This window comes from Cucumis melo, chromosome 10 (genome assembly GCF_025177605.1).
Source record: "Cucumis melo cultivar AY chromosome 10, USDA_Cmelo_AY_1.0, whole genome shotgun sequence".
Taxonomy (NCBI): Eukaryota; Viridiplantae; Streptophyta; class Magnoliopsida; order Cucurbitales; family Cucurbitaceae; genus Cucumis; species Cucumis melo.
The window spans coordinates 15,695,485-15,706,421 of NC_066866.1; the positions used below are offsets into that span (position 1 = coordinate 15,695,485).

At 32.3% G+C, this 10,937-nt stretch overlaps 1 non-coding gene and 1 pseudogene across 1 annotated transcript; both read right to left on the bottom strand.

The window, feature by feature from the left end:
- Nucleotides 1–9,061: 9,061 nt before the first annotated feature.
- On the bottom strand, nt 9,062–9,170 carry LOC127151511 (small nucleolar RNA Z152/R70/R12). The gene has a single exon (XR_007824561.1). It is a non-coding gene; the product is annotated as a small nucleolar RNA Z152/R70/R12 (small nucleolar RNA).
- A 106-nt stretch (nt 9,171–9,276) lies between these two features.
- On the bottom strand, nt 9,277–9,357 carry LOC127151510 (small nucleolar RNA R11/Z151; annotated as a pseudogene).
- Nucleotides 9,358–10,937: the final 1,580 nt, after the last annotated feature.

Here is a 10,937-nt window from a genome sequence, read left to right on the forward strand (position 1 = left end):
TTACCAAATCATGAGGGTCCGGCCATAAATGTTGTTGACACATTTACGGAAAGATACAAGAATAAGGTGTGTGATGTGACTACTTCAATGAATACATTTTTCCAAATCCTTCATGGAGCTGGATATTTGTCACCAAGGTTTAGCAATGATGAGGGGGAGAAGTTTGGATGCATCAACGAGAAGCAGTGTTTATTCCACCCCGAGATAGATGACCATTTCATTGAGGATTGTTGTGAGTTCAAGAATAAGGGGCACCAAAGTTGAAGGTGACATCGATGACGTTATTGATTTTAAGGTTTCAATATATAATCTTAAGCAGAATATCGAAGAGGATGAATATGATATATCTCCTGAATTACTAAGATTGATAGAGCAAGAAAAAAAATACTATGTCATATCAAGAGACTTTGAAGGTTACCAATTTGGGAATACCAGAAGAAGTGAAAGAAGTGTGAATTGACACTTTAGCTCAAGAGCAGGATCAATCAGATCTGGTGATCCTGCTTCACGAGTTCAAAAATATTTTGTATGGTCCCATCGAAATATGCCTGGTTTTGATACAGAGATTGTAACACATTGATTACCACTTAAACTAGAATGTAAACCTATACGACAAAAGCTTCGCAAGTTGAGCTAAAGGTATCAAATTGCCATCGATTCATTTTGGTAGCCATAGATTATTTCACGAAATGGGTAGAGGTTTCTTCATACAAAAGTGTCACCAAGCAGGCTGTTGTCAAGTTCATACGAAAGGACATTATATGCCGATATGGTTTACCTGAGCGCATCATCACCGATAATGGAAAAAACTTGAATAATAAATTAATGGAGGAGTTATGCAGTGAGTTCAAGGTTAAACACTATAATTCCACTCCTTATCGCCCTAAGATGAATGAGGCAGTGGAAGCAGCCAACAAAAATATCAAAAAGATTCTTGAGAAAATGTCAGTCACTTATAGAGATTGGCATGAAATGCTACCTTTCGCATTGCATGGATATAGAATATCAGTTTGAACGTCAACAGGGGCAACTTTTTTTTTACTGGTGTATGGTTTCGAAGCAGTTTTACCTATTGAAGTTAAGGTGTCGTCCCTTGGGGTAATCCAAGAGGTAGAACTAGATGAAGCAAAGTGGGCTCAAATAAGGTACGGGCAATTGAATTTCATAGAAGAAAAGAGACTGACTGCTTTATGTAGAGGACAGAGTTGTACAAAAATAAAATTGCACGAGTGTATGACAAGAAAGTTTGACACTGTCGTTTTTAAAATGGAGTTTTAGTATTTAAAAAGATCCTACCTTTTCAAAAGGATCATAAAGAAAATAGAATCCTAATTACGAGGGATCGTATGTAGTAAAAAGGCTTTCTCAGGAGGAGCTTTAATTTTGACAAATATAGACGGAGACGACTTGCCTAACCCGATAAGTGCAAACTATGTGAAGAAATATTATGCATGGAGCGACGATTAACTTTTGGTTCTAGCATTTTCTCGTCAAGTTCCTAATATCTCAAGGATATGGGTTTGTACTTGAGGTTTTAGTACTCATGAACGTTATTGGGCTATTACGCATGTTTTTGGTTTTATTTCTTGAGAAAAGTAAACAATGATTCAATTTTTTTAACATTGTTCATGCATAAATGACTTTTCACATTGTCAGCATTTCCATAGGTGGCATGGTATACATTATTGATATGATAATTTAATATATGACCTTTAGTTTGACTATTCATTCTTTTGTCATGAGGCGCTTGTTTTATCCCTGGCCCTTGACACCATGTTGCTGCGATGGCGCTTGTTTTATCCCTGGCCTCCAGCTTATTTATTCTTTTGTCATGAGGCGCTTGTTTTATCCCTGGCCCTTGACACAATGTTACTGAGATGGCGCTTGTTTTATCCCTGGCCTCCAGTTTATTTATTCATTTGTCATGAGGCGTTTGTTTTATCTCTGACCCTTGACACAATGTTACTGAGATGGCGCTTGTTTTATCCCTGGCCTCCAGCTTATTTATTCATTTCGTCATAAGGCGCTTGTTTTATCCCTGGCCCTTGACACCATGTTGCTGCGATGGCGCTTGTTTTATCCCTGGCCTCCAGCTTATTTATTCTTTTGTCATAAGGCGCTTGTTTTATCCCTGGCCCTTGACACCATGTTGCTGCGATGACGCTTGTTTTATCCCTGGCCTCCAGCTTATTTATTCTTTTGTCATGAGGCGCTTGTTTTATCCCTGGCCTTTGACACCATGTTACTGAGATGACACTTATTTTATCCCTGGCCTCCAATTTATTTATTCATTTGTCATGAGGCGCTTGTTTTATCCCTGGCCCTTGACACCATGTTGCTGCGATGGCGCTTGTTTTATCCCTGGCCTCCAGCTTATTCATTCTTTTGTCATGAGGCACTTGTTTTATCCCTGGCCCTTAACACCATGTTACTGTGATGACGCTTGTTTTATCCCTGGCCTCCAGTTTATTTATTCATTTGTCATGAGGCGCTTGTTTTATCCCTGGCCCTTGACACCATGTTAGTGAGATGGCGTTTGTTTATCCCTGGCCTCCAGCTTATTCATTCTTTTGTAATGAGGCACTTGTTTTATCCCTGGCCCCTTGACGCCGTTAATTTATTTAAAATATCTTAGTTTGATGAGTTAGTGGCTACACCTTCGTCCACCTTCTAATTCTATAAGGATGCACGAAGGGGGGCATGCTGTAGCCACCTAATTTTATCCTACATTTTTTTATTATTCTTTAAATTATTAATTGTAGCAACGGTTAAGATATTTCATTAATTTATTTTGTTAAAAAAAAAAAAGGTAAAATGTTTTTGTAATAATATCAAATCTTATGTTTTTTCTTATCTTTTTATTAAAATGGAAAATAAAGTCATTAATGTTTTTTTTTTTGACTTATCACTTTAGGAAAAAAAAAACAAATTTATTTATTTATACAAAATATCTTTTGATTTATCATATTAGGAAAAGCAAGATAATTTATTTTATACAAAAAATTTAAATACCATATTAGACTTATCTTTATCACTTTAGGAAAAAAGCAAAAATTTATTTTGGACAAAATCTTTCAATATCATATTTTTACTATTTTAGAAAAAAGAAAACTAATAAAATTACATAATATCTAATTTGATTTTATACTTATTAAATTTTCCTAATTTGTAGCACACCCCGGCTCTATAAATAGGATCCTTTGTCATTTGGAAAAGGGGGAGAATAAATTGTTTTAGAGAAAGTCTTGAGAAAAAATTGTTTTAGAGAGAATCTCTACGAAAAAAAGTGTTTATAGAGAATTTGAAGAAACGTATTCCTCTGCATAAAGGTGGGTCATTAGCTTTTCCGCTTTATTATTTTTATTTTTATCTTCATATCGTCTTTTTTTTATCCTAATTCTAATCCCATAAGGAAGAAAAAACTTAGTTGGAGGTTGTATTAGGTAGGGTTTACTCCCAATGATCCGCACCTCATACAACAAGTAATTTTTTTCGGGATTGAATCCTTATCTTTTTTCTTCTCTTTTCAAATGTAAAGAGAAAGACAAAAAATATATAAGGAAAATTTCTTTTTTTATTTTTACTACCTTTTTATCATCATGCTAAAAGAAAAAAAAAGATCTTTTAACATTTTTCTTCTCTCTAAAACAATAGAGAAAAAGAAAAGTTATAAACAAAAGAAAATTTCTATTATTATCATTTTTCTTATTATTATTATTATTATTATTATATATATATATATATATATATATATATATATATATATATATATATATATTTCTCTTTTAGGGTGGCGGCAAACCTTGCCGTCACCCTCTGTTTCCTTTTTTTTTTCTTTTTTAATTTATTTATTTACTTATTTAAATTTAATTTTATTTGTAATTTTATTAATATTATTTTATTGTTATTATTATTATATATATATTTAACCTTCTGTTTTTTTATGTTTTTTTAATATTTTTTATATATAACTTTATTTATTTATTTAGTGTTTTTATATTTATGATTTTTTTAAAAAAACTTTTTGCTATTTTTATTCTTATACCATTATCGTTATTTCCTTTCATAATTTTTTTTATCTCTTTTAACTTATTATCATCCCTATGTCCTCTTTTCTTCACTTATTTATTTAATTTCTTTTTTACATATTCATTTGTTTATTATTTCATTTGGTTCTTTTTTTCATTTTTTTCTTATTTTCTTTATCGTTATTATGTATCTTTTCTTTTCCTTTTCTTTTAATTTATTTTTTATTATTATTGTTATATTTAGTATATGCATACATTGATATCCTAAATTATTTGTCTAATTTATTGTGTGGTATATTTTTTGCTTCTATTTGACTTTCATTAAAAATTTCTTGAAAATTTTAAAATATTTTTAACCATAATTATATTTAATTTTGAAATCTTTTTTTAAATTTTTCTCTTTAAACCATTTAGAATCTTTTTTTTTTCTTTTGCTTTAAAATTATTTATTTTAAAACTCAAAATTAAATAGATATTTGATAAGATTTTCCTAATCAACCTTTTTTATAATAACCCACATTGATTTCACTAAAAAACATCCTACGATGGAATCTAGAAATTTCTGGGAGTCCGTTATTTCTAGATTCTTGAGGTGAGGGATCAATATCTTTGGGAGTCCGAGATTTGATCCCAAGAAAAAAAAATTTAATCAATATTTTTTTAAAAAAAAAACTTTATTCGAAGACTAGCCTATGATAGAATTTGAGAAATTGTAATAATTTCTCATTCTCTTAAGGTGAGAACTTTTTCCTCAATATAGTCTAACTAATGGGTAAATCCCACTTATTTTATGGGATCATTGCTCCAAATATTGGAGTGGTGAGCAATGAAATAAGACATGGTTCTTTAAAAACAAATGAATTTTATTCAAGACATTAAATTTGGCCACCGTTTTCTAAAACGGGTTTTACGGGGTGCTAACACCTTCCCCGTACACAAATGACTCCCGAACTCAACTCTAATTTTTTCGTAGACCAATTTTTATTTTATTTAAAATGATTCACTTTATTTCGGTGTCCAATCACACCGTAAAAAAGATTGGTGGCGACTCCTCTTTTTTCGTTTTTAAAATAAAACTCTTTAAAAGGATGTCGGCCGCTCCGCGTCGTCTCGGGTACGTGGCGACAACACCTTCTTATGTATTCCATTTTATATTTTTTTTAAAGATTTATATATCATGGCTGAGAGGTTTAAAGTTATTTTTATGAAAGCAATGCATTTCTTCTTTCATTCTCCCATCTTTCTTTTACTTTTCATGTTAAATTTATTTGGTTAACTTGTGAGCAATGAAATCTGTTTCTATTAACTAGAGCATCATAATGTTTTCTTTATGAGTTTTGTTGAGTTAAATGTGGATATCAAAGTATTTTACATTCGAGAGAAGAACAATGATATTGATTGTAACCACTTGACAAGTGAGAACATGCATTTAGCTAAGTGAGTGTTGAGAAGATTGTAGCGAAACAATCTTATCGTCAAATTTGTCCTTCGCATACATTGCAGAGATGTCAATGTATACATTGTAGAGATGTCAATGTGTTTGGCGAAAGCATCAAGAGGTTGCCTACCTTAATCAAAGAGAAATTACTGGTAATGCATCCAAAATGATTAGATATAAATCATAGCTTGAGTTTGTGTATTTAGATCTCAAAAGGTGACCTAGTATGGAAAGGTGCGAGAGGTTGCTCACTCTAATTCGAAGTTAATTTATGCTTTGTATCACCTTGAATTATTAAAGAATAAATCAATGCGATTAGATAATCAAACTTTTCCTTCATCATCATACCTAGAAATGAGTTCATTTACCATCATCATTTTCTCACGATGCTCATCTTGCATCGCCAAGCACCTTAGTGTAGATACTTAGGATAAAATTATAGTGTGCATAACATTATTGTACAACTTATACCCCCTGATTTATTTGCACAATAAGAGAATTAGAAGCCTAAATTTCCTGTGTTCGACCCTGGACTTACTAGGAAACCTCTATTCACTTACACTTGGGCGAGAGAGAGAAAAACTTGCATGACATGCATATCGTTAGAAAGTTCGCAACGTATGAATAGGAATGTACCTTTTAACGCATAACCTTATTCAGTCGCCTATTAGTCACTCACTTAGAGCTTAGCGTGACAAATTCATGATAGAAGCCTATACATATAAATTATTTGAAGCAGCTACTTTCGAGTGGAATAGAAATTCTGGAAATTCTTTCTTTAGAATCATGTCAAAATTTCTCTCTAATTTCAATCTGTAATCAAATTCCAATCCTCCTTTTGTATAAGTTCTTATTCGATTGATTTGATCGCCCATGATAGTATGATCACTCATTATATTCTTCGACCAAAAATATACTTAATTAGCATAAACATATTAAGATAAATTCTTTAATTTAACTAGAAAGACTTACTATTTCATTATCAAGATTCGCATATCCCTTTTGAGATATTTGGTGGTTTTCGTGAGACCCATGACTAAAATAGAAGGGTCAATTAGGAATAAGAGTTTTTTAAGAAGGCATTTTGAGAATAAAGTGTTTGAGGATTTACACATTTTGAGGGAATCACGTTGAAGCTAGGCAACGCGAGGAATGAAGAGACGTTTTGGAGCAAGGCAAGAAGAGGCGTGGCATTGAGAGTTAGGAATTTTCTGAAAAATTGCTAATCATGTTTAATTAGTGGGCTACGTGTCAAGGTTAAGGCTAAGCATGACTAAAAGAAATATTGAGCTAACACTACAAGAAGGAGTTGACACTTTAAGAAAGCTTAAAGGATGACTAATCCAACTTAGGATTAGTATAAATAGGAGAAGAGGTCAAAACACAAGGAGGTTTCTCTAAGATTTAAGTGCTATCTTACTAAGAAGTCACCAAGAAAGAAGATTTTAGGGGACTTGGCATTCTTAAAGAAGGGAAATAGTAAACGAGTTTATGCATGCAAATGGTTCATGTTCTTTTAACAACTACAAAACTAGCTTTATTTGACACTTTTTACCTGTCAAGTATTGGTTTACTTGACTTTTTTCAACGGGTCAAGTAATCCAGTGTCAAGAATAAGGGAGGTTTACTTGACAGTTTTTAAGCGTCAAGTATAAGTATAATTGACAGGTAAAAAGCATCAAGTATATAATTATACTTGATAGTTTTATGCGTCAAGTTAACCGGTGTCAAGAATAACAAAGTTTTTTCTTTTGACAATTTTTAAGCGTCAAGAATAAACAATTCTTGACACATTTTCCATGTCAAGACTTTTTTTTTTTCAAATGAAAAATTGTACAATTTGAAATATCCATATAACTATATTGCACACCTATTTTGAAGTTCATTTTCACACATATAAGTAGAGCCTTTGAGATTACACAAAGTTGCTAAACTACGCATATTAATTGAACAATAGAATCAACACAAACTTTCCGTCAAAGAACTAATATTTAAAAAAATTGCATATATCATTAAACCATACATATAGTAGGTCATTACATACTTACTTACAATAGTCCAAACTTCTACCATATGAAGAAATTGTTTTACTTAGCTCTATGTCTAACATGAAAAATCTTAAAGTCTGTAAAATGTAAATATGTAAAAAAGCTAACATTTGGTCTATGCTCTAAATTCTTTCATAACATGCCCTTAATAAGTATTTTCCTGCACAAGAAATCAAGAATTAAGTTATCTGAATGTATGAAGTTAGTTCTTCAAGCATATTATCTCTTCATTAAAAATATATGTATATATGCTTGCTATAATGTTCAACTATGGCCGTGAATGCAAAATAATATATAAATATACCTTTCAACGTAACAAAACAGAAGAAGAATGGTAGAAACCAACACAGCAGAGCATGACTTGAGCACATTGTCAAGTCGTATACATGACAAAACAAAAGGAAAATCTGAAATACCTGGTAACTACCAACATATAGCAAGAGCGCAACTACAGCAACAACAGGCACATTACCCAGAAAAAGGTAATATGATCCCAAGAGGAACAAAGAAATTACCTGTCACATGAATACAATGTATAAATAAAAGGACAGGATAATGATATTGTGAAGTCATATGCGTTTTTTTGAAAAGAACTGTTAACTATTTGTACTTCAAAACAATTGATATGCTGTGGCAGTAGGATTGACGCCGAAAAGACAAAGGAAAAGAACAAAATAATAGAACTATAATTGGTAGTAGTTTGCGTACAGGGTGATGGTGCCCCATGCATCTTATGTTCAAAAGTTTGAATGAAAAAAATCTTATGTTAGACCTGGCCGATTTATGTAGTGAACTCCATGAGCAACAATTCCATGTATGTACTAATGAGAAGAAAAAAGTAAACAAACAAAACTCTTTAACACTTCAAGAGCTAATAAGTTTATATTCAATACAAGTTAAACAAGAGACAAAGCTAATAAGTTTACCAAATCCTGATCAAAACACGTTTAGGAACAAATGATCATTTAAGCACACATAAAATAATGAGCATAGAGTCATAAACATAAAGCCATTATGAATCACATTTAGAACTCTCAAACGAAACTAAAAAAGATAAGCATGCAAGACAAACAATGAGGAGGGGGCAAACATACAAAAACCTTTATAGATATTTGAAATTCAAAGAAACTCATCAATAAGCTATATCTAATCCAAAACTTTATATCAAACTAGAGTTTCAAGCATAACATCTACTTCAGTTGTAAAAATTACCTGTTGATTGTTATTAGATTTTTATGAGCTCCATTTCATGTTAGATGTAGCTTCATCCGGTGCTTTAAAAAAAAGTCCTTGAAACAAGCCATAGTGAGTTTTCAGGTTACCTATAATCTTTCAAAAGAAATTAATAATGGCTTCAAACTGTGAGTTATATTCCTTCTTTCAATTTAACTCGATGCTTTCTACTCAACTCAAAATTCAGTTTCTCCACGAATTTAATTTGTTTGGTTCCTGCTGCAAATTGCTGTAAATCTCCCAAAATTGGTAATGGATTCAATATGTTATACCAATAATACACTCAACAATATATGAAGCTGTAACTCAACAAAGAAGCTCAGTGGAATGAGAAGTTGTTTATTATATAGGCTCACTACATAACTTAATTAAAAGTTACGTCCACCGCCCATAATAATCAATGTCTTCTGTTATCATAGCTTCATCTCCACCTAAATTAAATGTCATAAACAGAGGAAAATGTATTGCATTATTGCCAATTACCAAACTAAACTACATTATAACAAGTCTAATATACTAAGTTAAAAATAAGCTTTGTGTAACATTTAGATCATTGATAAAAAATCTCACTGAAATTGGCTAAGATTATTTGAAATGTCATAATAAGCCCATAGAATCAAATACACAATCTAAAAATTGGAAAGATGTGAAGATAATTTAGTAAAGCCTGTAAATAACAGAAAGCAAGTAAAAAATGAGATAAGTTTCTAAGACATAATTATATTAGTATGAAAGATGTAGTTCAAACTTCATAGGCGTTCTCATCACTTCGATATGTTTTTTCTTTAGACCATCCTAACATTCATAGTTTAAGCCTTTAGTTTTGGTATATGCAAGCAAAACCAAAACAATTAATTAAAGAGGGAGAAAAAGAAGCTTTTTGGCATACCATCCCTCCAAGAAACTTGACTGTCATTTTGGGGGTGGGGCGCCGTACTGTGGTGGCACCATCACTGGTGACCCTTGATAATATCCTCCTGCAAATAAATCCACACCACCCAAAATTAGTGAATCAAACAAAACGTAACAACAAAATTACCAACTGATCATAGCTTAACATACCTTGAGGAGTCTCTATGATGTGCGGCTGAGGAATGTCTAGCAATTTATGTGATGTGCGGCTGAGGAATGTACGTCTGGTACATCTGTGATAAGCGGCCAAAGAATGTACGAGGTGGTCATCTCCGATGTGCAGCCGAAGAACGTACCAAATGGTCGTCTGTGTGATGCGTACGAGGTGGTCGTCTGTGGAACATACAAGGTGGTCGTCCGACAAGAAGAACGTCTGCCAAGAAGATTGATCGAACTGGTGGTGGACGTTGCAAGGAGGCAACAGCAGCTTGAAAAGGTCGATCAAAAACAAGCAGACGAACTTGTGGTGGACTGGAAGTGGAAGAGACGGCGAAAACGTGTGATATCTTGTGGTGACGGCAAAAACTAATGGCAGACGAACTTGTGATGAACTTGTGGCGGACGTTGCAAGCAAATAGAAAACACTTGAGGAGATTGACTGGAAATGCTGCCAATGGATCGAAAATATGGGCAGAAATATGGGATTGGAAACGGTGACTTGGTGTTGTTGTTTCCGTCGAAGTGAAATATGGGGTAGTTAGGGTTTTTTAGAAACTTTGTGGGAAAAGGAAATTTGGGAAAGTTAAATTAAAGGAGGGAATTTTTTTTGAATGAGTTAAAAATATATATTACTTGACATTTTTTATAACTCAAGTAATTAAAATTATTTTTTACGATTTTAACCCGTCAATTATTTAAAAAAAAAAGACTATGGGTTTTTTCAATCTTTCTTATTCTTGACGCTTCCTTATGTTACTTGACAGTTTTTATTAAAACTGTCAACTATATCAATTATACAAGCGTCAAGTATTGCCTGTTTTTTAGTAGTATTGGAAGAAAGAATTATGAAAGACTAATGTGTAATTTTTGTTTTATGAATTTAGGTGATGAAGGCCATGTTTATGAAAATGATTTTATGTTTTGTATGCTCAAAATTTTTCCAAAATTATCATTCACTAAGTATTCAACTTATGGTTTAAGTTTTTCCTCCTCCATCTTCTTTTCTTCTTTTTTTCTTTTTTTTCCGTTGCAATTTCTTTCCATCGTCTTTCTTCTTTTCCTCTTCTTTTTATTTATACGTCGTTTAATCTTTCCATCGTCTTTCTTCTTTTTCTCTTT